A 26,713-nucleotide genomic window follows, 5' to 3' on the forward strand; every position below is an offset into this window, starting at 1 on the left:
TGACTTTTTTTTCAAGTCAGTTTGGGGAGTAACTTCATTTTGTGGCAATGTAAAAAAAATAGTTTTCAGAAATGTTTGCATTTCAAAATTGTGAATAAAGATTTGCGAGAGAGTCTCAATGCATCATCTCAAGATACTACATTCCAGGAAATTGTTCATCCTTTTCTGTTCCTCCAAATCCCCTCTGCCATTTACATACTTGATATAATTTAGCCCCGATGGACTTGCCTTGCTTTTGTACAATGTCAGCTTCCCATCAGACTTGACAAAATGCCAAGTCAGCTGTTCAGTGGGGTGGATGGAGGCCAGGTGGATGGATGTGTTATAGCCAGCCAGGTTTGTGGTTTGTGGTTTCACCTCCCTGCTATAGGCCTGGACTGTGGCCATTTCATCTACTTCAGGACCAGCAACCTGAAAAAAAAGTAAGATCATTTTGTTGGATCAAAAATATATTCATGGAGAAAAATCCAAAGGAAGCAATGCCAGTTGTCATCCTGAATAGCCCTGCACTTGTCCTTGGTCACCCACAACACCCATCCCAAAACAGCCACAGGAAAAGATGAAAACCAGGAAGAGAATCATCAGGGTAGATTTTCTTGAGATAAATAAAGGTACTTAGAGTCCAAGAAAAATAAGGACACTACAAAAACTATGTAAGGTCCTTTAATGGATGTGCAACTCCCAAGTAGGACAGAGGTTCAAAGCAAGATAGTGAAGACATGTTCCAAATTGTTAGGTTTTATATAATCATTTAAAATAATTGGCCTAATGGTACTCAGTAAGCCTCGTTGGTCTTTAAACCATAAGTTCCACATCTGAATTAATTTCTAGATACCAGTGGTCATACTCAGAAAACTGTACCTGCTTGGCAGTGGTACAGTTCACTAGTTTTTCCAACCTTGCTATAGACCCATTGTGAATGTGAATAAATATTTTGACCCATGCATAAAATTTGCTTTTGTTATGAGTGAATAAACATGCTTTTATGGCAATGATTCTATGACAAGACATGTTACAGATTGTGGGTTCTACATATTAATAAGGGGACTTGAATTCTGCAAATTAGTGGAAATATCAGGTGTTGCATCAGCATTAGAGACACATTTTACATACATATGAACATGTTAGAACGTTGCCTTCCAAGAACTGGGATGCATATCTAGGAAGTAGTAAGCTATCAAAGGGCAGTATGGTGCTAATAGTCAACCCAGGGAGTGAGCTGCTGATTCTATATGCTTTTATAGGCACCTGGGTGTATGCACAAGAGAGATGGCATTGCTACTAGTAGTGTTTTGTTTGTTTGTTTGTTTGTTTCTCGTGCTGGGATTGAACGCAAGAGTTGGCCCATGCTAGGAAATCACTCTTATCACTAAACTACATCCCCAGCCCTTTTTATTTATTTATTTTTATTTTGAGAAAGGATCTTGCTAAGTTGCCCAGACTAGTTTGGAACTTGTAATCCTCCTGCCTCAGTCTCCCAAGTAGCTGGGATTACAGGTGTGCACCACCATGCCTGACAGTATTTTCTTTCTTCAAAAATATTTTTAGTTGTAGATGGACACAGTACCTTTATTTTATTTATTTATTTATTTTATGTGGTGCTAAGGATGGAACCCAGTGCCTCACACATGCTAGGCAAGCGCTCTACCACTGAGCCACAACTCCAGCGCCCTTTTTAAAAATTCTTAATTGCTTCAAGTGTGCCATCAAAATGTCTGTCTGAAAGTGAACCGTCAATAAGAAGAGGGGTTGAGTTGTTGCAATTTGGTTGTGGATATATGAAGCCGCCTTCCCTATTCACAGACTTTGCAAAGTTTGTTTGTTCTTGGGTGTCTTAGTTCATGGCCACCTCTTAGTACCAGCCAATGGTTTCTGCACAGGTCTTAAAATTCCTCACAAGTATCATTTTCTCTCCTACCTCCCAAAGAGTTGAACTTGTCCTGCTTTCAGGTTGCACCTGTCCTCTCTTGTCAAAGTGTCTTCCTGAATTTGCACACATTTCTTCTTGTGACCACATTTCCTGTCGTTAAAAAGTTGGCAACCCACAGGAGCCTCACCTGGTGAACACCATGCTATTCCTCATTTGAATACACCCTCCACCACCACGGCCTCTTGTCTGGTGATGCTCTTGAGAGCCACAGTTCTCCATACTGGCTGCACTTGAAGCATCACTGGGGCGATTTAAGATTTACTCCTGTCCAGGACCACACCAGGTAATCTGATTAAAGTGCGGGGGGGGGGGGGGGGGCGGGGGGGGGGACATTGACCTTGATGGTTTTTGAAAACTCCCTGGAGGATGCAGCCAGTGCTGATAACAACCAGTTTAGAGGGCACAATACTTGTGTGCTGTAGGTATGAAAGCTATTGTGGAAGGAGTAGCAGGGAATTTGGAAAACAGATGGGAGGAAACCTAAAACAAAACAAAAATACTCCCTTATTCTTCTGTTTACTTTCAATTTCAGCTCAGGAGAGTGGCATCTGGGAAGTAGCATCTATATCTGCGTGGCTGGTGTGACTTCTCCCCCAAGGGCTTATATTCTCAGTAAATCCCAGGTATCTTTGTGATCTCAGCAGGCAAGAAACCATTCTGGGTGAAGCCTGTACTTATCTCTTCATGGTGGCTACCTGGATCCTGATTTTCCTCCTGTACAACCTAGTATTTTCCATTTTTTCCTTTATATTAAACACTATAAGCCAGAGCCATGTACCCTACCCTGCTCATCTGCTGTTGCTTCACTTGAAACTTGGTAGCTGAAATGATAGGAGCAAGTTCAAGTTCTCAAATGGAGATTCATTCTCTCTCTCTCTCTCTCTCTCTCTCTCTCTCTCTCTCTCTCTCTCTCTCTCTCTCTCTTTTGGTGGTTGTGCTGGTTATGGAACTCAGGGCCTCACACCTACAAGGCAGGTGCTCTGCCGGCCATTGATCCACATCCCGAGCCCCTTTCTCTTCATTTTTTTCTCTTGTAGTAAAAATGAAGGCATTCTTTGCTGGGGAATTAATGTATAGAATATAATATATCTGAGTTAGTGGGAGAAGGTAGGCCTTTACCAAAAGTGAACTGTCTTCTATTCATAGTTTTCTTCTGTTCCTGGTACATGGATCGTCTCAAATATCCTTCATTAACAAGTCCAGGAGTTAAGCAGAGATTCCTTTGCATGGCCTTTTTTTTTTTTTTTTTTTTTTTTTTTTTAAAGAGAGAGAAGAGAGAGAATTTTTTAATATTTATTTTTTAGTTATTGGTGGACACAACATCTTTGTTGGTATGTGGTGCTGAGGATCGAACCTGGGCCGCACGCATGCCAGGCGAGCGCGCTACCGCTTGAGCCACATCCCCAGCCCGCATGACTTTCTTTAGGAAGTGTCTCCTCTAGGTTTCTATAGTCAGAAGTCTGTGCTTTTTCGGGTGAGCAGGACGCGGTTTCTAAAGGAGCTTCAGATAGTTAGAACATGGGCAGTTTTACAACACTCTCTGGACCCTATCATTCACGAGCCTTTTGTTCCAAGGACGATAATTTCACTTTTATTAATACATTAAGAAACTTTAAGTGAGATGATTTTTATGCTAATGACAAGGAAATCTGATTGGAAAATTCGGTGACAATCCAGTTGTTCAAAAGTATTAAAAAAAATGCTTTACTTTACAAACTGCTTTTCCATAGGATTTTTTTTTAAATGCCAGCCTTCTTTAATTTCATGGAGTCAGTTTAAAGCAGTTTTATTTATGTGTCAGTTTTCCTGGAGCCTAGTTATTGCACAAAGCAGACTGTGGTCTGCAGTTGTCCTGTTGTGTGATAAGAAGTGCAGCTTTCCTACCTGCCAGCCCTCAGGCCTGTAGTGAGAATGTTGCCTCGGCTGGCTGGCGGGCGATAGTGCAGACCCATAACTAACACATTCATCCATTCAGCGTGTTCACCGAGTGCCTACCTCATTCCAGGCACCATGACAGGTCGTGGGTGTAGGAGCAAACAAGCTATCTACTCTTAATTCCAGTGGGAAGTGATAACCACATAAATAAGGGACTATCATCAGGTTTCAGATTCTAGAGAATAAAGTATATTTATGTCACCAGGAATGACAGGGCCATTACAGCCTGAGGAAGATGACATTTAAGATGAGATATGAACGCAGCAACCAGGGCTGGCTGGAATTGGCATCAGCCTGGACGGAGTTGGCCCAATCAGCCAGAGGAGGCCAGCGGGGGCAGGGAGTTGATGGTGCCTGCGCCCTGAAGCACAGAACCCATTTCCTGGCCAACTTTGTATTTAATAAGGACCCCTTGGGTAGCTACACATAAGGTAAATTGGAACCAGAGAAGGATGCTGGGCCTCTGAGCCAGGGTAGAGAAGGCAGCATGTCTACCAGATGCTGCTAAAATGCTGATCTTAGGCTCCTTTTTTTTTTTGTCCTCTGCCTAAACCCAGATTGGACCTCACAGCTGGTGAGTCCATCAGCCTTAATTCACTCATGAAAATTCTTGTTTAAAATGATGATTTCCTGACCTGGTCTTCATGGAATCCACTAACCCTCCAGGGGAGTCTGATGTAGGAAGTCCGTGGACCAATCTTTGAGAAATATTGTAACTAAAGATGGTGCTGTTACTTTAATATCCCATTTAACTTTAACATTCCACTTAAATCTCTCCAGAACCCTGGGAGAGAGGCTTATTTTTCCTAGGTTACAGATTAGGCGGCAGGCTCCGTGTGATTAAGCATCTGGCCCAAGGTCACACAGCTGGTGCGTGTTACGGCTGGCAAAACAATTTGCCCCATTTTGTGGATAGTCCTGCTTGTGTGAAAATGGTCAGAACAGCCCTGCAACACTCAGCTAATATGTCTTAATGCATGAACATGATCCATCTCTCACATGTGGGACTCAGTGCATCTCCTCTTGGGAGAAAACCAAAAATATTCATTTTTGCTGGCAATTCTTTTTTTTCTGAGAAAAATTTTAATTTTATTCCTCAAAGCTAGAATTTTAAGTCCTAAGGGTAAATACCTATATGAAAAGAAGATACTTGATCTTTATCGGTCTGAGTCTCCTTTTGCCTTTTTTTTTTTTCCCCCTAAAAGGAGTTGAGTAGGTCAAGGGGTAGCATACTTTTATCACTCATAGACCTAGAAACCCAACCATTATGTATCACAGAGAATTAGCATGCTTTCCGTTGCCATGAATCATTTATTTCTTAAGTGGCTCTTGAACCAAGAGTTGTGGAAATGATGTTGAAGAGGTGGAGGAGGGTTGCTGAGTGAAAAGCATACTAATAATTAGAAATCTTGTTTAAAAACCTGGCTGGAAAACACATTTGCTTCAGTAAACTACCGGCCTGCCCCCATCTGAACGTGTGAAAGAGGTTCCAGCTCAATTTTCTTCTGTGGATAGAGTGTTGAATGTATTTATCCGGAAGATTTAATTTCATCACAAGTTGTGTGTGTGTGTGTGGGGGGGGGGGGATGTGTTTAAGGAAGGTGTCCCTCCTAGGGAATAGGTAGGAAGAACATGAATAAAGCAAGAAAGGATTCTCCTGGGGATGGATGTGGCTCAGTGATAGAATATCTGTCTAGCAAATGCAAGGCTCTGGGTTCAGTCTCCAGCTGTGCAAAACAAGAAAAGAAAAGAAAGAAAGGATCTTCATCCCACTCCGCATCATCCCCACCACATGCTCTGCTTGGTGACTTTCAGAGACCAGGGAAGAGTACAGTGAACTACACCTTAATGTCGCTTTAGAACACCCACCACTGCTTCCCTCGGGCTCCAGCCTGTGATTTTTCTGTCTATGGCACAGACCCAACTTAAATGAGATTCCCAGAAGTGATGGAGGAGGCTCTTTTCCCCCCTGAAGCCTGGCGGTTATACATCCTACAGAATTGGCAGGGGAGAGGTGGGCCTCTTTGTCGGCAGGCCTCGCCATGATTGTCGTGGTATAGATTGCTGCTTTGATTGCTACAAGGTTTAAGTGAGCACACTTTCCTGAGGTGATTCTCATCGGTGGTGATCAAATTCTGTTGCTACTGTGTGGGACTGATTGGTTGTGTCCAGGTTTTTCCCAAGGGGACATCCTGTTGCTCACTGTTGGTGGTCAGCCTTATTATCACCACTGAGGGTAGACTCAGGGTCACCTCTGGGGGCATAGCATTCAGATCATATCCTGAAAGCAACATGTGCCTCATCTGGGACTGCATTTGTGCCTAAGTGAAAGAGGAACTGTAGTGACGATCTTGAAAAGAAAACTGTAAATGGCTAACTAGTTTTAAGAACAATCGACTTGCACAGGTAAAAAGACAGGCTTCATGATGGTAGTGAAAGCTTTTATGTGCTGATTGTATCATTTGTCTGCAAAGTCTGGAAACATAGATATGTTCTAGAATATATATTGTGTATTGTAAAGTAATATCAATATGCCATTTGTTATGGTATTCACCTATCTCTAGACTTTATGACCATCCTTAGACATTTTTAAAATGAATTGCTGGGTAGTATTCTCAGGGGCCACTTGCATCTTTGATTCCCAATTCACTCATTGAGGGTGGCTTCTGGGACAGAGTTGGGTCAGGTTTATAGTCAGTTCTGGTTTTGTACAGCTGGTTTTGATGATGCCAAAATGATTGTCTATGTAGTGTTTACATGCTGTTTTTTTCTGAATGAACATGGTCTCCAGGAAAGAGTTCTAACTCCTTAGTATGGAATACAAAGTCATCAGTGATCAGGTCCCTGATGGTCAATCAGTGTAGTTTCTCATAATCTCCAAAGTGCTCTGTGTTCTAGTTACAGTGTTCCTCAAATGTGGCCTGAGGCTTTGCATAAGCCAATCTCCTTGAGTCTCTCAATTAACTCCTGCTTCACTCTGCAGGTGACCTTTTCTCTAGGGAGTTAATCCTGCCTGACCAACTATCTCAACCCAGTCTGGTTTAGGCATCCCTCATTTGCATTTCCATAATACTGGTTCCTTTTAGGAGCCTTTCATAGTCCATTGTAATTGACTAGCTAGTGGTTTCTCTTTCTCCCATTGGGGTTCCTTGAAGATACACATCATATTTTAATATTTCTTTCCCTGGTATCTAGCATTGAATCTAGTCTATAGTAACCAATCAAATATTTGTGATTTTGGTCAAGTTAAATATCCTGTTTCATTGTCTTCATCTAAGTAACAAAATTTGTCTCAAAGGGTCTTTTTGAGAAATAAAGAGCTACTCTATAGAAAGCATCAATATAATACCTGGCACACAGAATTCCATAGATGTTTTTCTATTTTATAGTCTATCCCATGAAAATGTAGTAAAGTAGCCACTGGATATTTGTAGAATACTATTGATTGATAAACAATGGGGATTTGACAAATTACTGAGAGTTTAGTTGTGGGATAGATCCTCCTTGTTTTCTGTATACTAGGAGAATTAGGTAATTGTTTTAGATTGTGAAAATAACATTTAATTAGCAACAGAAACTAGGATGTGTCCTACCTTTGTGAAGAAAATTGTAGAACTATTGAATCACATAAGATAACTAGGTAAATGGAAAGATGGTACTATTTCATAGATCGAGAGATTCAATATAGGAAAGATGCTGTCCCTCTCCAAATTAATAAGTAACTACAAAGCAATTTCAATAAAAGACTTCACAGATTTGCTTTGGCTTTAGAATGAGAATATTGGGAGGGGGGGCATTCTCCGTGTTCTCTTTACGTTTCTGCATGTCTTGCAAGAAGCAGTAGTGATCTTTTTGTTCCAAGCTCTCTTTTCAAGGATATTGTCATGTGAACAGCTGTTAGAAGACAGAGATTGTGTTTCCTTCCAAAGCAAAGGATACGTTTATTTACTCCCTAATGCAATAAAGATAATGTCTCCCCACAGTGCAAGGCTCCATTACAAGCAATCAGCTTTCCTAAACTCAGGGTTGTTTAGGTGTGATGCAAGCACACCACCTGCACTGCATTCCCAGTCTCTCCACAGCACAGCAGAAATGACTGAACATAAAACTCACACTCTTTGCCATGCCGTGAGTAATTACCTCCTTTGTCTCAGATCCAGGAATCTTGTGTCTTCTTCCAGCATCCATGAAAATGTGCAGGTCAACTTGTTAGATTACAAATTAGATGAAATCTCAGCTCTTTTACAGTTTTTGATAAAATCGGATAAATCTCCACTTATAAAAATTATTTGTCATGTAGAAGTACAAGGGTGAACAATCAGAATTTGGTACAATGCTTTCTTAAGAAGCTAAAAACAAATAGGCCAGTATTTATTGCCAAGAAGGAAATTGTTCTTTGCTCATATAACTTTTTAAGGATGACAAATGAACTTGTTCAATTTGTTTAAAGCCTTTTATTGTGACATTTTCTGTGACAACTTTCCTTTGCTCTTGTTAGAATTTAGCATTTCTGGATCTTTCTATTGACATGTTAAGCTAGCTTTTTTTTTTTCTGAATATGTATGCATGGTAGAGGTCATTTGTTTAAATGTGTTTGTATTAATTTGGCAAGGCATATTTATTTGGGCTCTTTTTTCTTAGTCTTAGCATTTTCCAGCAACTTTCTTTCTTAGCATTTTCCAACTATTTTCCCAAGTCTCTGTTTTCTCTGTTTACACCTAAATATATCATAGTCATTTTGCTGTTTGCCCATAACAGGGATAAACATGTTATAGGATTATATGCTTTTGAGGAAAAATCAGAAGTGAAAAAATTTTATTAATTATGATTAAGAAGCTTATTTTAGTGCCAGGAGTTACTCTTTTGGAGGGTAATGGACTTTGGGGTATTAAAAATCATAAAAATTGCATTGATATCCAGTTGTAATTTTAATGATCTACTGTTACAACATTTGTGTCTACTATTTTTTTTTCTTAAACTTAAATTACTTAGAGGGCTTCAACTCCTAGTAGGAAGGAGTTGGTATATAATACATAATCAAAGAAGCACACCCAGAGGCTTTTGAGATAATGGATTTTGAAGAGTTACTTTTGATCAAACTTGAGGAAATTAGGTAATATAAAAGTATCTTGAAACAGTAAATGTTTTCTTTCAATTTAAATCAGTGTTTTTTAAAATTGATATTTAACATATATTAGGAAGGAGCCCAGTGATACTTAAAATGCCCTCCCTTTCCTGTAACTGTCCAAGTTCCTAAAATTACAACCAGCTCTGGGTGCCTGATCAGCTTTGGGGACTGGTGTGGCTCTCCACCTAAAGGTTCTACTGCCACAAATCCACAGTGCCCAGTGGCACTGCAAGGCATAACTAGCTTCACTACCCATGCATACATCCCCAAAGCATTAGCTGATCATCTTCAGTAACTTTATGCAAATGGAATCATGCACCATATATCCTGTGACTCAATTCTTTTATTTAGCTATTTTTGAAATACAGTATATTGCTATAGCTACAGTTTATTTTCATTGCTGAATATAATTCTGTTGTATAAATATTCAACAATTGATCTATTTAATCTTTTGATGGTTATTTGGGTTTTTTCTTTCTGTTCTATTATGTATATGGTGTTAAGGATAAGCAAAAATAGACTAAAAATAAGTGTCAGCCAACTTTTTTTATAAATCACCATGTAGTAAATATTTGGGCTTTTCAGTGAATATATGATCCCTGTTACATATTTCTTCTTCTTTTACTTCTTTTTAAATAACTCTTTAAAAATGTAAAAATCATTTGTTGCTTGTGAACCCTAGGTTTGCTGAACCGTGATTTCAGGTATATACTAAAAAGTTGAATCATTTATCATCAGTTTGACAGGCAACAGGAAACTTAACATGATATATTAATTTATTGTCCCACAAATGGTATGTGAGCATTCCCAACGTACCTCATTCACACCATAACCTGACATTATTGTATTTTAAATTATTTGTCTAATAGATAGAAATAGTATCTTTATTATGGGCCTCATTTTACATTTCCCCAATTACCCATCATGCAGAGCATCTTTTTCTACTGTCATGGGCAATTTGTGATTCCTAGCTCGTGAAATGCTTGTTTGTATATTTTGCTTATTTTTTGTTTGGGCTTTTGCATATTTTCTTTTCAATTTCTAGAAATTTTTATATATTCCACCACTGTTATATGTTTCAGATATTTTCTCTTATGGCCTTTTTGGGAGATTTTTTGTTTTTGTTTTTGTTTTTTAGTACTAGTTGAGTCTTATCTAAAATGCTTGAGATCAGAAGTGTTTTAGACTTCAGGGTTTTTTTTTTTTGATTCTGGAATTTTTGCTAGACTTTACCAATTGTGCATCCCTACTCTGAACTATGTTCTATTGGTGCTCAAAAAGTTTCATCTGACAGAGCATTTTGGACTTCAGGTTTCTGAATTAGGGTTGCGCAACCTGTAATATCTTAATTAGAAAACAAATCACATAGCATGAAGTTTACTCTTAAAATGTACAATTCAGTGATTTGTTTACTATGTTCACAAAGAACCTCTTTAATGTAGCTGAATTTATTGGATTCTGTGCTTGTAGCTAGTATTGTGTCTTAAGATATTGTTCTGACGCTGAGCTCATAAGAGGCTTCCTATGTTGTCTTCTAAAGGTTTTACAGTTTCACCTTTTACATTTAAGTATTTAATTTACCTGAAATTGATGTTTATGCATAGTGTAAGTTGTGACCTAATAATTACATTGCAATAACCAGTTGTTCTATTATTTTTAATATTATTCAGGTATTTTAAGGAAAGATGCTAATGATTTGTTCTCAAACTATAAGATATAGACACTTGAAAGTAGGCTTAAGTTAGCACATATGAATTGCAGGTTAAATAGAAATAAAATAAGTAAGGATTTGGGTATATAGCTCAGAGATAGAGTGTTTGCCTAGCATGCGCAGACCTTGAGTTGGATTTCCGGCACTGCAAAAACAAAGAAACATATGCATAAAAATAAACATTTAAACACAAGCACATGTATGTTTCTTCATCACCAAAAGTGAGAGTAAGGACTACTCTTGTTAGGCCTGAACTTCTTTATCGGAGTCCTGTCTTAAATAAAGAGAATGAACTTGATGACTTCTATAGCACTCCCAGCTGTAAATTCTAAGTTACAGTATAAATTCATTTTTAAATGAGGCAAAATTCTGTTGTTAAATAGCATCTATAAACCAACCAGATATAAAGTGTGATCTGCTTGCTGGAAGAATTAGAATTATTAAAAAAAGACCATAAATCAAAAAGACATAATAGACCAAAATGCATGCTATAGTGTTAAACATTCAACAACTTCAAATATTGACTGTGTACTAAGATTTACTTGACTGTATTAACAATTCAGTTTTGAATATGAAAGACTTATTCCATCCAAACAAAACTCAAACTTATTCAGCATTATCCTTCCAGATCTCAAGAAGCTAGAGATAGAATTTTTTTTTGGTAGTGCTGGGGATTGAACCCAGGGCCTTGTGCATGCAAAGCAAGCACTCTACCAACTGGCTATAACCCCAGCCCCGAGATGGAACTTTTTGTCAGACTTACTCTGCAAAGATGTTTCATATATTCATCATATATAAAGGGAAAATAAGTCTTGGAAGAGGCCTAAGTGTTCCTCTCTGGTGGACAACTCCCCCCAATGTATCTGCACTAGTAATGGACTATTTTCTTCCTAAGCAGATTTCATGGTAGGCTACTGGGCTGTTTTGAGCTTACTTATTGAGTGCAGAATGGACACTTCTTATTTTAGTTATGGGTTGTCTTGACCATCAAACACAGTGCACATTTCCTGATTTTAATGCTTCTGTGAGTTAATTCTTTGTGTTACTTGTCACTTCCCTACAAATTTTCATTCTAGGGTACTTTTTGCTGGATTGGCTGTGAGTCAAGCTGGTTGATGAAGCTCAATTTTGCTAAATCTCCAGAATGGCTTGTTAATTCTTATTTTATATCTCACTGAGTACTGTACCATGCAGTTTCCTTCTGTTCACCCCCCAAAAAAGAGAAAATGGCTACATTAAGCAATAATGTGATGAATTTAGTGTCTAGCCTGAGGAATCGCCATTTGCTTCTAATTGGCATGTGGAGCATAAAATCAGAGCCCTGATTTCCTCAGAACTATTCTAAGTAAAGGCCTAACAACCATCTCTGAGTAACTCACAGACACTCTTAGATTCTTTTCAAGTGCCTTATCAACATGAAAGTTACTCACATTTACACATCTCTTATTACTGTTTATTGTTAAAGGAAAATAACTGTAATATTATGACCTCGTGTACATTTTATATATACTTGTGTACACTTTAAATCACAGAAAAAAAAATGTGGCCCCAATTCTGTCAGCAAAAGCTGATTTGGAACTCAGACTTCTACTCCTTCAATGCTGAATGGAGGCAACCCACCTTTCCCCACTGGATGGTGACAGATGGCTGAGCTGGGAGCCAAGACTTTCATTTCTGATGAGTAGTAGCAAAAGCCTCCACTTCCAACCCCATGAAACAAAGACCACAGGAGAAGCATGGATGTCTACCCTCCCTCCCAGTTATCAGAAGTAATGAGATGCCTTTTTCCTCTCCCACTGGAGTGATGTCAGAGGACCATTCATGAGAAGCAGGAAGGTATCAGTGGAGGTCTAAAGTGGAGACCCAGACTCCTACCCCTGCCTGGCAGTAAGAAAGAATCTCCCATTCAGACATCAGCGGAGGTGTAGAGGGGAATTGGATTCTGCCCTGACCTGGCAATAATAACATAGTTCCCCCCTTCCCTTGCTGGAGTTGCCATCAGAGGAAGGCAATTAAAATAGGTTGTTTAAATAAGATTCAGAGTCATACCCTAATAACCTCCAAATTCAGATGTCAATGAAAAAAAAATCCTGTTACACCAAGAACCAGGAAGATCTCAAGCTGGATTAAAAAGAAAAAAGCAATCGATAGAAGACACGGCAAAATGACAAAGATGTTAGAATTATCTGCTAAAAATTTTAAAGCAGCCATCATAAAAATGCTTCGTTGAATAATTATGAACATGCTGCTGAACATAAATGAAAAAATACACACAAAAAAGCCAGCAAATAAATAGAAGATATGAAGAACTTGGTAGATATCCTAGAATGAAAAAATACAGTAACCAAAATAAAAATCTCAGTTGGATAGGTTGAATAGCTTAATAGAAAAGACAGAGGAAAGAATCAGTGAATTGGAAAGTAGAACCATAGAAATTACCTGGGGGCTGGGGATATAGCTCAGTTGGTAGTGTGCTTCCCTCTCCTGCACAAGGCCCTGGATTCAATCCTCAGCACCACAAAAATAAATAAATAAATAAAAAGAAAGAAAGAAAGAAAGAAAGAAAGAAAGAAAGAAAGAAAGAAAGAAAGAAAGAAAGAAAAGAAATTATCTGGTTTGAACAACAGAGGGAAAATAGATTGAAATGGGGGAAAAGGGTCTCAGGGACCTGTGGGACTACACTAAAAATCTAACATTGTGTCACTTGAGTCCTATAAGAAGCAAAGGAAGACAGAGGGGCTGAAATAATTGAAGCTTGACAGATTTGGCAAAAAATACAAATGTACAAATACAAGAAGTAGAATGTACTAGACTTAATAATGTTACCCCCCAAAGATGTCCACATTCTGATCCCCAGAACCTGTGAATGCATTACCTTACATGATAGGGACTTTCCAAGGTAATTAACTTAAATATTTTGAGATGAAGAGAGTAGGCCCATTGCAATAGCAAGAGTTCTTATGAGGAGAAGACAGGAGGATCAGAGAAGATGTGATAATGGAAGCAGAAGGAGAAAAGGCAGTGTGACCCAAGGTCACAAGCCAAGATCTTCACAGAGACTCTAGAAAGTAAAAGTCAAGAAAATATATTTGTCCCTAATGCTTCCAGATGGAATGTAGAAGGTCTTTTCACCTTAAAATCTATAAGATAATCATATAAGATGTTTTAAGCTAGCAAGTTTGTAGTAATTTGTTATAGCAGCAAAAGGAAACTAATCCATTGAGTCAACTTCAGAAAGATGAACCCAAAGAAAGTCACACCAAGTTACTTCTTATTTAAACTTCTGAATACTAAATACAAAAAGTCTTAGAAGAAATGGAAATGCTTTATGAGGTGGGTCAGTGGGGGAAACAATTGAATGACAGCAGATTTCCCATCTGAAACTATGGAGATCAAAAGGAATTAGCATATGTCAACCACTATAATCACTGTCTTCTCAGAATCCCTTATCCAGTAAAAATATCCTTCAATAATGAAAAGGAAATCAAGACCAGAAGGGGGAAAAAATCTTTTTTTTTTCTTTTTTGTCACCAGTAGATCTTCCTAAAGGAATGGCTAAAGGAAGTGCTCTAAAGAGAAAAGAAAAAGATCTGGAAGGAAGAGTGAACAGAGTGGCTAAGACAATAAACTTCCCTTCTTCTTGAGTTTTTAAAATTGTATTTGATGGTTGATACAAAAAAAATACAACTGATGTGGTTCTAAACATATGCAGAAATGGTTAAGATAAATATAGAGAGAGGGGATAAAGGGACATAAAGAAAAGGTAAGATTTCTATACTTCACTCCAAGTTATAGTGTTGACGGCAGTGATAAATTTTGTATCTATATGTAGTACCTAGAACAACCACTACAAAAGCTACACTCCTATAATAAGGAGATGCACTTAAAATGATTAAAGATAAATCCAAATGGAATTCTAAACAATATTTAAGTTACCCACTGGAAGGCATAAGAAAGCAGAGAAGTGAAAAACAGAACCAGTAGAAAATAAAACTTGATAAAGAGCATTTGAAAAAAAAACTTATAGCTACTTAGTGGTGGAAGATAGAATGCTTTCCTTCTCAGACTGGGAACAAGGGTATAGCACTAGAAGTTCTATCCAGTGCAATAAGGCAAGAAAAAGAAATAAAAATTACAGAGAATGTGGGTGGGGAGAACGGTTCCTATTTACAGAAAACATGATTGTCTCAGTAGAAAATCTAAGTGAATCTACAGAATAACTCTTAGAACTAACATGTGAGTTCAGGAACCCTGGTAAATCAGCAACATTCTTACACACTAGCAATGAGTAAATAAACAACAAATTAAGAATACAATACCAGTTCCAGGAACAAACCCTAGTAAGGACAACTTTGGGTAATGATTATGTGTCAGTGGAGGTTTATCAGTTGTAACAAATGTATCAATCAGATGTAGGAGTTTGATGGGGGAGGAGGGCAGTATATGAGGGGAGGCCAAGGAGTATTTGGAAGCTCTACTTTCTGTTCAATTTTGCTGTGAACCTAAAACTGCTTAAAATTAAGTCTATTTAGCTGGGTGTAGTTGCACATGCCTATAATCCCAGTGATGCTGGATGATGAGACAGAACAATCATAAATTTCAGACCATCCTCAGCAATTTAGCAAAACCCTGCCTCCAACTAAAAAGTAAAAAGGACTAGGGATGTAGCTTAGTGGTGAAGAGCTCTCTCTGGGTTTGATCCCCAGTGCTGCAGAAAAGTGGAGGGGGAAGAGAGAAGATTAAAAAAAGAAAAATATTTAAAGGGGGAAAATTTTTAAAATACAGTACCAGTTATAGTAACTGCAAAAATAAAAGAAATTCATAAATATAAATCTTACAAAATGGGACATGTGTATTGAAAGCTATAAAACACTGATGCATACTGTTTTCATGGATGAGAAGGCTCAACATAGTAAAGATGCTAATTCTTCCCAAGTTAACATACTGGTTTAACAAATTTCAAAATCTCAGCAAGATTTTTTTATAGGCACACACAAAATTATTCTAAAAGTTATATAGAACTAAGATAGCTTAAACAATTTTGGAAAAGAAGAATAAGTGGGAGGAATCAGTCTGCTCAATTATAGGACTCATTATACAACTACAGTAATCAACACTGTGTGGTATTGACAGAGGTGCAGAAATAGATTCACACAAGGATACCCAACTGTTCTTTTTTGGACAAAGATACACAAAGTACTTCTTTGGTTTTTTTTTTTTTTTTTTTTTTTTTGTGTGTGTGTGTGTGTCTGAAAATTGAACTCAAGGCCTTGTGCATGTAGTTCATTTCCCATTGAACTACATCTCCATCCCCTTTTATTTTATTCTGAGACAGTTGTACAAATTGTCCTCACTGACCTTCAACTTGTATTTCCCAAGTAGCTGATGTAACAGATGTGTGCCACCACACCCAGCAAAACATTTCCTTTTATTTCTATTTAAAAATATTGATAAATAGAATGTCATGAAAATTTTGGCCTCTTTTGGCCTTGCAAGAGACTCTGTTATACACATGAAGAGGCAGGTTACACAGTGGGAGAAAATATCTGCAAATCCTGTGACCAGCAAGGAACGAGAAACCGTTTTCTTAAATGGTGCAATTAGAAAATGGGCAAATAGAATAGATATTTTATTGCAGGGAATACACAGACCCTCAAGCATATTTTGTGGGCCTACTTAATGCTGGTAGTAGGGCATTATTTTAAAATTTACATTAATGGCATGATTTAAACATTGTAAGATAATCCTAAAAATCCAGTTTTCTTGCTTCTCTTAGGACAAAATTAGAAAAATCTGCCAACACTGGGTACACATTCCCAAATTCCCCACCAAGAGTTTGATACAGATACTTAGGAGCTGCTCTTAGATGAGGCAGGATTGCTGCAGTGCTGAGCTTCCCGTCTTCCAAATTCTGCAGCCAATCACGAGCAGCTTTTCATTATCACTTGACACCATTGTTAAAGTAGGAGAGAAGGAAATGTTTGTACCTATCTCACCATCAAATCACAGACCTTCTGAGATGACACTGAGCTCCCCTGGCCAACTTCATTCCTACAGGGTACAGCCTGAGCCTCTTAGCATTTGACTTTGACACTGGGAAAGCTGTTATCCCCATTGGGATCATGTTCTTCTTCCCTTCCTGCCTGCCCAATCGGCTTCCTTGAAGGCTTTTGTGTCTTTTATGATTTCTTTAGTAAAAATTGGAAGCTTTAATTTTTGTTTTAACGTAGGAGCCATATTTCTTTCTGAAAGCTTTTAGGTTCCACTTTTCATCTTAGCAATTTGAATGGTTGTATTCTTGCTAGTTATAAATGGCTTAAAGCTATTTTGTTGGAAAACCTCCATTATTAGTGAACTTAACGGTTGTTGAACTTAAGCCCCCCATAGATTTGGAGGGGCTGAAATTACAATCCACTGAAGCTGTTCACTAAGATAAAATAGGCATACACGAAATAGATGTCTCCTTCAGCATTTCTTATGTTGCTTTCTTCATTGTCATAATTACTTTGACTTTCCTTGCTAAAGACTTCCTAGTAGCTTATCTAGACTTTCAGTGGGGTGCTTATAAATTGATTTTGCTTCGTGGCATGTAAAATGCATAGTAAGTGGAAATATTTCTTTCACATCTGGTTTTCTAATGAAGTCTTTTCAATTTGGATTGCTTTTTGCAGTACAGGGTATTGAACCCAGGAATGTTTTACCACCGAGCCTCATTTCCAGCCCATTTATTTATTTACTCACTTAAATACTTATTTTAATGTTTTACTTGGAGACAGAGTCTCTCTTGGTTGTTGAGGCTGGCCTCAAATTTTTGATCTTCCTCCCTCAGCCTCCCAAATCACTGAAATTACAGCGGTAACTACACTGGGTCGAGCTACCTTTTCTATTTTATGACTCAAAGCCTGCCACTCCTCCCTTACATTGGTCTCTCTCTATGGAGCCCAAATCTGAGAGTCTTTCCTGAATTTCATGTACTCAATCTGAAATAGTTAGCCAAATATGAAATGGAAGAAAAGAATTTCACAGGAGGGTTTTAAGGGTTTTACCATGAGGGAAAAATCAATGAATTATGCACACTTTGTAGTACTTTGTAGCACTTTGATATACTTTGTAGTACTCGGCTCATTTTTGTTACAGAGTAGACATTCAGAAGTGAACCCATTAAGCTGGATCCTGAACTCCCAAATGAATCAATGTTGTCTGAGAACAATAATGATATTGCAGGGTATTGAATTCCAGTTAAGAGTGACTTTTGTCTGATCAAGATCCAGATGACAGGAAGCTGTCAGGAGAAAGAATTGACACAGAATTGAAAGATTCCATGAATATGGTGGCCTTCCAGGGTGACCGTGTGATTAGTGTAGAAGTGTTACTTGTTTGACTTCCCTATTTGGCTTCCATGTTCCATTTGGCTTTCATGTTAGCATTTGAGCTGATCAGAAATGAGTGGGAAAATCAAGAATGGGAAGGCTGCACCGTCCTTCTGTCATATCTGTAATGGCCAATCTGAAATCTCATGGAAAGGGGCAGGCTGAGAAATCTGTGTCCTGGTTTAGACTTCCCTTAGACTAGCAGGTGGGTGACTTCTTAGCTTCTGTGCCACTGTAAGCACTTGCAAGTGAGAAAGAAGATAAGGAAATCCGTGAATGGGTGCAAAATAACTCTAAAAGCCGAGAGGGTAGGAATTTCTACTCTGGAGCCAGACTGTTTATATTCAGTTTTCCATCCCATTTCCTCTGTCCCTGTTAGCTTTGTGGCCTGAGCAAATAACTAATTTCTCAAGGTTTCAGATTCCTCATTGCAAAATGGGAACTGGAATGGTATTTGCTCCATCGGATTCTTATCTTACAAAAAGTGCATACAGTCGGGTCTGCTGTGCTGTCAGCCTTCGGTGTTTGCTATTATAGGAGGGAAGGCTCCCAGGGCAAGGATAGAAGAGGCTTGTACTCCACGGTCAGTAAGAAGCAACCTCTTTCCTAAGTGGCAACAGCTCTGCTTCCTACAATTATTTTTCTTCTTTGTCAATTGCTCTTTCTATTCTGAAATACAATTATTCTTTTTATTCTGAAACACAATGTATCTTAGTGTAAGGAGTCAGGAGCCAGAGAGGAAATCAAGATAAAATAAGGAAGAATAAAGATTGACAGTCAGGGATTTTGCATTTGGGATCATTGCCAATGTAATGCATGTTTCCAGATGTATCTTTGGAGAACCTATTTTTAACCTTCTATACTTTTCCAGACTCACTTTGTCCACCAAATCCAAATACCTGCTCACTTCCAAAATACTTATAATATTCATGACTTAAAAACACATTAGGAAGAACCTACTTTCCTAAGAGCCAGAGAAGAAAAACCTTCCAAGTACAGTGAAATTGATTGACCTCAGCTCTCTTTAGATATCTTAAAGTATCATTAGTACTAAATTTTAATGTTTCTTCAGTTGATTTTATTAAACATATTCAATGTTTAATACCAGGCATGGTGGCACACAACTATAATTCCAATGGCTCAAGAGGCTGAGGCAGGAGGATCACAAGTTCAAGTTAGCCTCATCCACTTAGCAAGGCCCTAAGCAACTCAGCAAGACCCTGTCTCTAAATGAAAACTAAAACCTGGGGATGCATGTCAGTGGTGGTTAAGTATCCCTGGGTTCAATCCACAGTACCCACCCCCCCAAAAAAATTGTTTTTTAAATTTTTTTTATTAGTTGTTCACAACATTACAAAGCTCTTGACATATCATCTTTCATACATTAGATTCAAGTGGGTTATGAACTCCCATTTTTACCCCAAATACAGATTGCAGAATCACATCGGTTACACATCCACATTTTTACATAATGCCCTATTAGTGACTGTTGTATTCTGCTACCTTTCCTATCCTCTACTATCCTCCCTCCCCTCCCCTCCCATCTTCTCTCTCTACCCCATCTACTGTAATTCATTTCTCTCCTTGTTTATTTTCCCATTCCCCTCACAACCTCTTATATATAATTTTGTATAACAATGAGGGTCTCCTTCCATTTCCATGCAATTTCCCTTTTCTCTCCCTTTCCCTCCCACCTCATGTCTCTGTTTAATGTTAATCTTTTCCTCCTGCTCTTCCTCCCTGCTCTGTTCTTAGTTGCTCTCCTTATATCAAAGAAGACATTTGGCATTTGTTTTTGAGGGATTGGCTAGCTTCACTTAGCATAATCTGCTCTAGTGCCATTCATTTCCCTGCAAATTCCATGATTTTGTCATTTTTAGTGCTGCGTAATACTCCATGATGTATAAATGCCACATTTTTTTTTTATCCATTCATCTATTGAAGGGCATCTGGGTTGGTTCCACAGTCTAGCTATTGTGAATTGTGCTGCTATGAACATCCATGTGGCAGTATCCCTGTAGGACACTCTTTTAAGGTCTTCAGGGAATAGTCCGAGAAGGGCAATAGCTGGGTCAAATGGTGGTTCCATTCCCAGCTTTCCCAGGAATCTCCATACTGCTTTCCAAATTGGCCGCACCAATTTGCAGTCCCACCAGCAATGTACAAGAGTACCCTTTCCCCCACATCCTCGCCAGCACTTGTTGTTGTTTGACTTCATAATGGCTGCCAATCTTACTGGAGTGAGATGGTATCTTAGGGTGGTTTTGATTTGCATTTCTCTGACTGCTAGAGATGGTGAGCATTTTTTCATGTACTTGTGGATTGATTGTATGTCCTCCTCTGAGAAGTGTCTGTTCAGGTCCTTGGCCCATTTGTTGATTGGGTTATTTGTTATCTTATTGTCTAATTTTTTGAGTTCTTTGTATACTCTGGATATTAGGGCTCTATCTAAAGTGTGAGGAGTAAAGATTTGTTCCCAGGATGTAGGCTCCCTATTTACCTCTCTTATTGTTTGTCTTGCTGAGAAAAAACTTTTTAGTTTGAGTAAGTCCCATTTGTTGATTCTTGTTTTTAACTCTTGTGCTATGGGTGTCCTATTGAGGAATTTGGAGCCCGACCCCACAATATGTAGATTGGAGCCAACTTTTTCTTCTATCAGACGCAGAGTCTCTGATTTAATATCAAGCTCCTTGATCCATTTTGAGTTAACTTTTGTGCATAGTGAGAGAAAGGGGTTCAGCTTCATTTTGTTGCATATGGATTTCCAGTTTTCCCAGCACCATTTGTTGAAGATGCTATCCTTCCTCCATTGCATGCTTTTAGCCCCTTTATCAAATATAAGATAGTTGTAGCTTTGTGGATTAGTCTCTGTGTCCTCTATTCTATACCATTGGTCCACCCGCCTGTTTTGGTACCAGTACCATGCTGTTTTTGTTACTATTGCTCTGTAGTATAGTTTGAGCTCTGGTATCGCTATACCGCCTGATTCACACTTCCTGCTTAGAATTGCTTTTGCTATTCTGGATCTTTTATTTTTCCATATGAATTTCATGATTGCTTTATCTATTTCTACAAGAAATGTTTAAAGACATCTTTTTAATAAGCAGGTACATGAGAAATAATATGTGAGTAATTTGAACCCAGAAATCTGAAGGAAATAAACTATCAGAAACCTTCTTTGTTTTTCTTAATAATATATGTCAAGTAGTTTTCTGGACATTTTTATAGCAATGACGCTTCCTATAAGGAAAAATATTTTTGATTCCAGGGTTTGTATTAGCCCAGTTTCATTCATGTAGGCTTGATTGCCACAGGCCAGGGAACAGCAGACATAGGAATACCCAAATGCAATAAGATGGGGAGCCTGACCCCCAAGAGCTTGCAGCCCCCGGCCAGTGCTCTCTTGAATCAACTCCAGGATGTGGTAGGAGAGTGAATGATGGGAAGAACGATTCATATAGCTGAGGGGAAGCAAGGGACTGAGAGGACGTGGGGGTGAAGGAGGCTTGAAGCCGTGAGCAGTCACAGGGAGGCGTGAGGACATTCACCTGCATTCGCCTTCTCCAATATCTTTGCTTTCTGGCTCTTCCCACAGCTGCTGACTTCGTCTGCCCCAGGGGTTAGGAGGTCCTGAGCAGCAAAGGTGAGGCTATTTCATTCTCTTTACCTTGCTGCAGCCCCCTTCTTTGACCCCCCTCTGTCACATCCACCAGCTTCTTTATGGGCTATAGAATGGCAGCTGAGGAGGAGAGTTTCAGAAGTATCAGGAAAAAAAGTTGATGTGGTTTAAATATGAGGTGTCCCCTAAAAGCTCATGTGTCAGACAGACAGCACAAGAATTTTCAGAGGTTAAATCATTGGTTTATGAGAACTGTAAGTGGATTAATCCACTTGTGTGGATTAACCTTGGTGGTACATGTAGACAAGTGGGGAGTGGCTGGAAGAGGTGGGTCCCTGGAGGCATGCCTTTGAGGTTTATATTTCCTCCCTGGTGATAGAGCTCTTTCTCCCTCTCTCCCTACTTCCTGGTGGTCATGTCCTGAGCAGCTTTCCTCCTCCACACTCTTCTACCTACCGTGATGGTCTGCCTCTTCTCAGGCCCAGAACTATCGAGTCAGCCATCTATGGGCTGAGACCTCTGAAACTGTGAGCACCAAATAAACTTTTCCTCCTCTAAAATCATTCTTGTGGTGAAAAAGCTGACCAAAGCAAAAGTGAAACACCTTTTCTGGTCTTCTCTTACTACTGAACTCCATATCTGTATTAGGTCCTGTGGGGATGGGAAAGCAACACGAGAAAGGCAAAGCCCCTCCCCCCCACCTCCCACCTCTAGTTCCATCCATGTTCCTGTATCTTGTCCCCCTTCTTCTCCATCTTCCTCTCCAGCAGACTCCCTCCCCAGGGTAGGGGGCAGTGGTAATTTGGGCTGGAATTCAGTACTGGAAGGCTTAAAATTGTGAGGAGGAAGATCAGCAGATTCTACCACTGGTCTAAAATGATCTGAGGTGCAGAAAATAGTTTTAAATTTTATATGCATAATAATAAAGCAATAGTTTCTGAACAAAGGGCTCAGAAAGCCTACATAAGCTTTAAAGAATGACCTTACATTGGGCAGGTAGGGAAGGGGAAGAGGTCATGGTTCCAGTGGATGTAACAGGTTGATAGTATCCAGGGCAAGAGTCGCAACTCGTATATGAGTGAATTGAGCCAGGAGATCTCAAAGCACCCTCACAGAAGGGGAGGTAAAACTATATCCTTTTCCTTTGGCTCTAAGGAAAACAGCAGTGCTCAGCAATGATAAAAGCATCTGGCAGTTGGCTGGAATGTCTGAGAGACAGTATGGAGTGGTGAGGACTGAGGCAAACAGCTCATGCCTCATCTCCAGGGACAGAGGGTAGAGAGTCTCATTCAGTTGTTGCTTTGGGGGAACTTGGGGACTTGAGCCTAGTACTGTTAGATTTTACATTCCACATATCATATTTGGGGTCCTATTCTGAGTGCTTAATATACTGACTTAACACTAAAAATGAAGTGAAGTTTTCCTAAAACCTGATACTTGAGCCAATTCATGACAGGTTCCATGGGACATGCAGTTCAGCTGTCTGTACTCCAAAGAGTACTTTGCCCCAAATCAAGGGATGGTGTTCTTCTGTGAGGCTATTTCCTGGAGGCCAAGGAGAGAGCTTTTAAGTAAACCTGTCCCCTTTCTCTCTTCCATATGGTGGTCTCTCTCAGTGTTTATTTAGGAAGTGACATAGGTCAGTCTTTTCTGTGTCTGACAAAGTTTCAGTATCCTTTCCAAATCCTTCCTTCAAATCTTTATGATTGATTCGCTTACTCTCTTGTGTCTTTTTCTTCTTTTCCACATTTTTTATTGATGCTTATGGGAGTACACATTGATGGGATTTGTTGTTACGTATTCACACATGCACACAATATAACAATATAAATTGACCAAGTCACTCCCCCGCACTCCCCCTCCCCTCCTCCCACCTCTTGGTCCCTTTCCTCTACTGATCTCTCTTTGATTTTTAGGAGATCCAACTCCACCTTTGTGTTCCTTTACTCTCTAGCTTCCACATGTGAGAGAAAACATGCATCCCTTAACCTTCAGAGTTTGACTTATTTCGCTTAATATGATGGTCTCTAGTTCCATCCATTTCCCTGCAAATGCTATAATTTCATTTTTCTTTATGGCTGAATAAAATTCCATTGTGTATACATGCCACGTTTCCTTTATCCATTCATTCATTGATGGATACTTAGGCAGGTTTCATAGTTTGGCTATTTCGAATTGTGCCACTGTAGACATGGGTATGCATGTATCACTCTAATAGGATCTCTTTATTCTTTAGGGTAAATACCAAGAAGTCATATAGCTGGGCAATAGAGTGGTTCCATGCCTAGTCTTTTGAAAAACCTCCATACTGGTTTCCGTTGTGGTTGTACTAATTTACAGTCCCACCAACTGTGTAAAAGTGCTCTTTTGTGTTTTTAAGCCGTACCTTCTTTAGTGCAGTGCATTTCTTATATTTCTAAAAAATTTCTTTCTGACTTCTAAATATGAAGGAAAAAAACCCAAACATTAGTTCTGGACAAAAGCATAGCCAATCTTTTCACACCTGGAGAAATGAATATTTTTTTTTCCCCAGAAAAGCCACCATATGTTTGGGGGGTGCCAGTTGGTCTGCAAATGGGAAGGAAAACAGATGCCTACTACACTGAATGATGAAAGTGCGTGTGGGTCCCTTTCAGCCTTGGAAAACATTGCAGTGATGGAATTTGAATGTTATTGAACAGACTTTACTAACTACTCTTTATGGATGAAGTGTATGAGGAAATACCCATAATAATATTCTCCCAGTTAGATATTAGATGGCTCCAAATCTGTTATACAGAAAGTATGTAATGGCCAGACTTGGCAAGGTATGGCAGAAACTGGTTTGAAAGATGCATTGAAACCTAGCCTATCAGTGACAACCCTAAGAAGTTTTAAACAGTTTTTAAGTGGTTCTTTTTTTTTTTTTTCTTCTGGAACCACATACTCTTGAATGTTTGAATCATATTCATTTGTCTGAGCTCTAAAACTCCAGGACAGAGCCACGGGTAAGCCAGGACTTAGGAGCATCTAATGAAATAGGAAACTGGAGATCAGAGAAGAACAGCAGCTTTGGCTGGCATTGATGGACCTGGCACCTGCAAAAATGTGAAGATCCACAGCTCAACTAGTCCCACATGCCATCAGCGCAGTCGCTCTCTCTGGCAGCATGTGGTGAGCAAGCCTACTTCTATAAAATAGGTATCTAGATTGCTATTTTCAGCATCTTGTAAATGTATTCAGAACATTGAAAGAAAAAGGATCTTTGTAGATCACTCAGTGTGGCGGTGTTCCCTGCAGGGCGTTGACTGTTACTTATTTGCAGTTTAGCTCCTAGAGCCCCACAGAGAGTAATGTAAGGAAGATATTCCTGAAACAGTAAGGGTTATAGAAGGTTGGAATCTAGATGTACAAGTCACAGGTCAGGTTGTATGACCCCTCACAAGTCACTCAGCCTGCCTGGGTCTGATACTTCCTCAGCTGTAAAATGAAGCCTTTGGGCTCCATGATGCTGTAGTCACTGCTTCTGATACTCTAGTGTGCATAGAAATTACCTGGGAGTCTTGTAAAATTGCAGCTTCTGACATGGTAAGCCCAGAGTGGGGCCTGGAGTCTGCCTTTCTAAAGACCTCTTGGTGCTACTGCTGCAACTGCTGCTGATCCTCAGAATAAGAACGGAGCAGGGAGGAAGAGCAGGAGGAAAAGATTAACATTAAACAGAGACATGAGATGGGAGGGAAAGGGAGAGAAAAGGGAAATTGCATGGAAATGGAGGGAGACCCTCATTGTTATACAAAATTACATATAAGAGGTTGTGAGGGGAATGGGAAAATAAACAAGGAGAGAAATGAATTACAGTAGACGGGGTAGAGAGGGAAAATGGGAGGGGAGGGGAGGGGGATAGTAGGGGATAGGAAAGGTAGCAGAATACAACAGTCACTAATATGGCATTATGTAAAAATGTGGATGTGTAACTGATGTGATTCTGCAATCTGTATTTGGGGTAAAAATGGGAGTTCATAACCCAGTTGAATCAAATGTATGAAATATGATATTTCAAGAGCTTTGTAATGTTTTGAACAACTAATAATTAAAAAAATAATTTTAAGAGTAAAAACAAACAAACAAAAAGAATATATTTTGCTTAGCAAATTCCACAACATTATCAGACTCAAGCTTCCATTAACTCTACAATTCTATGACAGTGTGATCATCTGACATTTCAGAAAAGACAGGAGGGTTTCACACAACATGCCTGCCATGGTATTAACTGTTCTCATTCTTCACAACCATCTTCATCAAAAACCCCTTAAGTGCCTAATTATGCATAACAGTTTTACATGCTTTACAAAAAAGAACTAAATATATTTGGTCCCTGCCTTATCAGACTTGACAATCTAAGAAATATGTAGAAACAGTAATAAATATTGAGGCAATAATAGACATTGAGTGGTAAAGGTTCGTCCACATATAAATACATTAAAATATTCAGCATGGGCCTTCAGGATGCTTGTTTTTGTACAACTTTTGTTCCTTTTCAAATCTGGGAAACTAAAGAGACAACCTATAATTTTTACAAAAAAACAAGAGGTTGCTTTTTCTGTTATAGACAGAGGTTAGGAGTGGCAAGGTCAGTTTTGAGGCTGCTTTTTGTTGTTGTTTGATTGAATTTGAGTTCATTAACTTCAAAAGAAAATTTTATCAGCCCTACATGCCTAACCCCATCCATGTGCAGGTGTCTTGGCCTGACTTTGTGTTGGGCAGCACAAAGGGTCACTAAATTAATGGCAACATTTCCTACCCGAGGATCTAGGGTCATCAGTCACCCTCCTTCTACCCTTGGAAGCAAAGGAGGGAGAGCTGGATGTGGTTATCTCTGATTCCTAGGCTGTTTGATGATGCAGAAGGGGAAATTGGTGTGTCCAAATTCTTCATGGTAATTAACTCACACACGAAGATTAGAATTCAGTTCTCTTTCATTTGTATGTGCTTTCATTGGCTTAACTGATCCAAGGACTTGGCTACTTTGGACAAGGACAGA

At 39.1% G+C, this 26,713-nt stretch overlaps 1 protein-coding gene across 8 annotated transcripts in view; it reads left to right on the plus strand.

The window, feature by feature from the left end:
- Positions 1-26,713, plus strand: part of Pag1 (phosphoprotein membrane anchor with glycosphingolipid microdomains 1) — a 136,291-nt gene that overhangs the window by 12,418 nt on the left and 97,160 nt on the right. Inside the window, exon 2 of one of the 8 annotated variants that reach the window (XM_021733736.3) lies at positions 21,670-21,717. The exons of the other annotated variants lie outside the window; for them this stretch is intronic. The gene's annotated coding sequence lies outside the window, so the exon portion shown is untranslated. The remainder of the gene's footprint in view (positions 1-21,669; positions 21,718-26,713) is intronic. 8 annotated transcript variants of the gene reach the window in all.

This window comes from Ictidomys tridecemlineatus, chromosome 7 (assembly GCF_052094955.1).
Source record: "Ictidomys tridecemlineatus isolate mIctTri1 chromosome 7, mIctTri1.hap1, whole genome shotgun sequence".
In the NCBI taxonomy this organism is placed as follows: Eukaryota; Metazoa; Chordata; class Mammalia; order Rodentia; family Sciuridae; genus Ictidomys; species Ictidomys tridecemlineatus.